Source organism: Otolemur garnettii, unplaced genomic scaffold (assembly GCF_000181295.1).
Source record: "Otolemur garnettii isolate 467f Iridium unplaced genomic scaffold, OtoGar3 scaffold00130, whole genome shotgun sequence".
Lineage (NCBI taxonomy): Eukaryota > Metazoa > Chordata > Mammalia > Primates > Galagidae > Otolemur > Otolemur garnettii.
The window spans coordinates 3337765-3341182 of record NW_003852525.1 but is presented as its reverse complement, the minus strand read 5'-3'; positions in this window follow the sequence as shown (position 1 = coordinate 3341182).

The window sequence follows — 3418 nt, the reverse complement described above, 5'->3', positions numbered from 1 at the left end:
AGGGAAGGAAAGAAAGAAAATTAGCAGGACATGGTGACATGCACCTGTAGTCTCAGCTACTCAGGAAGCTGAGGGAGGACAATCACTTAGCCCAGGAGTCTGAGGTTGCAGTACGCTATGATAACACTGCTACACTGTAGCCTGGACAATAGGGCAAAACCACGTCTCAAAAAAAAAAAAAAAAAATCCAGGAAAAATGAGCATTGGTACTGACCATGTACAGACTTACTTTTTCCTGTCATTTCCCCCTAAACAATACAGTACAAGAACTATTTATATAACATTTACATTGTATTAGCTATTGTAAGTAATCCACAGATTATTTAAAGTATACGGGGAGGGGAGGTATGAAGAAATTATATGCAAATATTGTGCCATTCTGTATATAAAACTTGAGCAGGCATAGATTTGGGTATCTGTGGGGAGTCCTGGAACCAATCACCCAGGGATACCAAGTAATTACTATATATGAAAAAAGAAATTCCTCTGAATCAAGTGAAATCGAATCGCGTAAGAGGGCTGAGTAAGGATCGACACTAAATATTGCATGAAAACCACGTCATGTAACTTGTTCTGAAGGTATTTTCCAGACCTTCTAGTTGATTCTGACTGTGTGGAAAATTTCCATTATGCCAGAAGTGAGAGAAAGCTGTGACTTGAAATCAGTATCTGAATTTAAGCCTCCCACCAGGACACAGTGCTGGGAAGATATGGGAAGTTAGGTGAAGGCGAAGTCTTTCCCTGTTTTCAAAATTATTAATAGAATGTGGGCGGCACCTGTGGCTCAAGGAGTAGGGTGCCGGTCACATATACCGGAGGTGGCGGGTTCAAACCCCGCCCCAGTCAAAGACTGCAAAAAAAAAAATTATTAATAGAATGCAACAGTAATGATCTTACATATATTTTAAGGATGGAAGAAAGACAATTTATGTAAAGCACTTAGCCCGTGTTAGTATTACTATTTATATAATTTCTCACGTTTTAGTTATATTGGTCATTAATTAGTTACAGATTCATATGATTATTTTCTGCATGATAATTCTGTCTTTCAACGTGTGTCCATTGCCAGTTCGTTTTTCTATGACTCACCATGCTTAATGCAGGAGCTTCCTGAGATTCTCCACAGGGCCCTTCCCATCTTATCTACTGTGCCTCTAAGCAATGGCCAGATGATCCATCCAAATATGTGTCTACTACAATCTCGCTATCATAATTTCATTAGTGGCCACCTCTCCCCTTGGGAATAAGTTCCAGACTTCTTAGAAGGATATCAGTCTGCCAGTTGAGATGTAACCTCAGCCTGAATTTGTATTCCTACTTCATCTTCTGCTGGTCTGTCTATCTATGTATCTATCTATCTATCTATCTCTCTATCTCTCTCTCTCTATATCTGTCTATCTGTCTGTCTGTCTATCTGTCTATCTATGTATCTATCTCTCTGTCTGTCTGTCTGTCTGTCTATCTATCTGTCTATCTATGTATCTATCTCTCTATCTGTCATCTATCTATCTGTCTGTCTGTCTGTCTGTCTATCCATCTATCTGTCTGTCTATCTGTCTATCTATGTATCTATCTCTCTGTCTGTCTATCTGTCTATCTATGTATCTATCTCTCTATCTGTCTATCTGTCTGTCTATCTATCTGTCTGTCTGTCTGTCTATCTATCTATCTATCTGTCTATCTGTCTGTCTGTCTATCTGTCTATCTATGTATCTATCTCTCTGTCTGTCTGTCTATCTATCTGTCTATCTATGTATCTATCTCTCTATCTGTCTATCTATCTATCTATCTATCTGTCTATCTATCTATCTGTCTATCTATGTATCTATCTCTCTATCTGTCATCTGTCTGTCTGTCTATCTATCTGTCTGTCTATCTGTCTGTCTGTCTGTCTATCTATCTCTCTATCTGTCTATCTATGTATCTATCTCTCTATCTGTCATCTACCTGTCTTTCTGTCTGTCTATCTATCTATCTATCTGTCTATCTATGTATCTCTCTATTTATCTCTCTATCTGTCTGTCTGTCTATCTATCTATCTATCTGTCTATCTATGTATCTATCTGTCTGTCTATCTGTCTGTCTATCTGTCTGTCTGTCTATCTATGTATCTATCTCTCTATCTGTCATCTGTCTGTCTGTCTATCTATCTGTCTATCTATGTATCTCTCTATTTATCTATCTATCTATCTCTCTATCTGTCTATCTGTCTCTCTCTCTCTTTCCTATTTTCAACCTCATTACTTCCAATCACTTGTATTTACTCAAATACTTATTTGTCATATTTCTACCTTTTGCAACTTTATACACAATATTTTTGCCTTCTTTTCCTAAAATGATACATAATGTTTCAAAAACTATTCTCTTGCTTTCTAGCTGGTGAAGGGTCCTTTTTCTAGATCCCATTGACTTTATGAGAAATGATCTCCCACTTATCTTCTAAGAAGTTGACATAATGTTTGTTATTGGCTAGTTCCCCAAATAGACAGGGGAAAACTTTAGGGCCAAGAGTAGACTATCTCAGGGTCCACCATTGTGCCTGACACTTAGCCAGGGTGCAGGAAATGTTTTGCGTTCATTCCTGATACTCATTCACCCCAACATTATTGAGTTAGGAGGAAAAAGTTTTCACCACTGCGCAACTTTCCGAGATCCACAAAACTTATTTTTTTATTCGATGCCCCTGGATGTTAAAGTTTAATTCACTGATGGTTCTGTGATAAGGCTGTTTAAAAAAAAAATGGAGCTGACGCAGGAGCCAGGCTTTCTCTCACCGAGGTGGACAGCACAGACTCTACTGATGCCCTTTTCCCTCCACAAAGTTCTGCCTCCTGTGTCCATCCTGTTCCCAACGTCTCCATTGCCTCTTTGTTTAACAGCACACTTCAGAAGCTGCAGATAGTTTCATAGTTTACACTTCTTTTAGATGTTCACAGTTGAGACTGCTGCGATCTGTAATATTCTTCAGCTCTCTCTCTGTCTTTTTTTTGCCTGAAGTGTGATTAAAATGACTACAGAGTGGTCCATGTGCTGAAATCTTCTTGTGAGTAGATATGGAAAATCATAATGAGAAACACGCCAGACATTTATTCCCTCATTATATTTCCAAATTTCTGAATCAAGGCATTTTAAACATAGCACTTCTGAATCTGCGCTATGGGTAAATCCAAAGGATGAAGGCTGCAAATCTGGCCTGAAAGCTGAAGAAAACTGAGTCGCAAAATCAAACAGCACATTCATTCCTCAAGGGTTTTCCTGAAAAAACATCAGGAGCATAACCTCATCTATTACAATACAAAGTTCAGATTGTTCAGTATGTTCCTATTTCAACAAATGATTTAACTGATGAATCTGATTAATTTATATTTTCAGAAATCTTGCCTATTTTTTAAATCTTTATAGCTTACTTTATTTTATA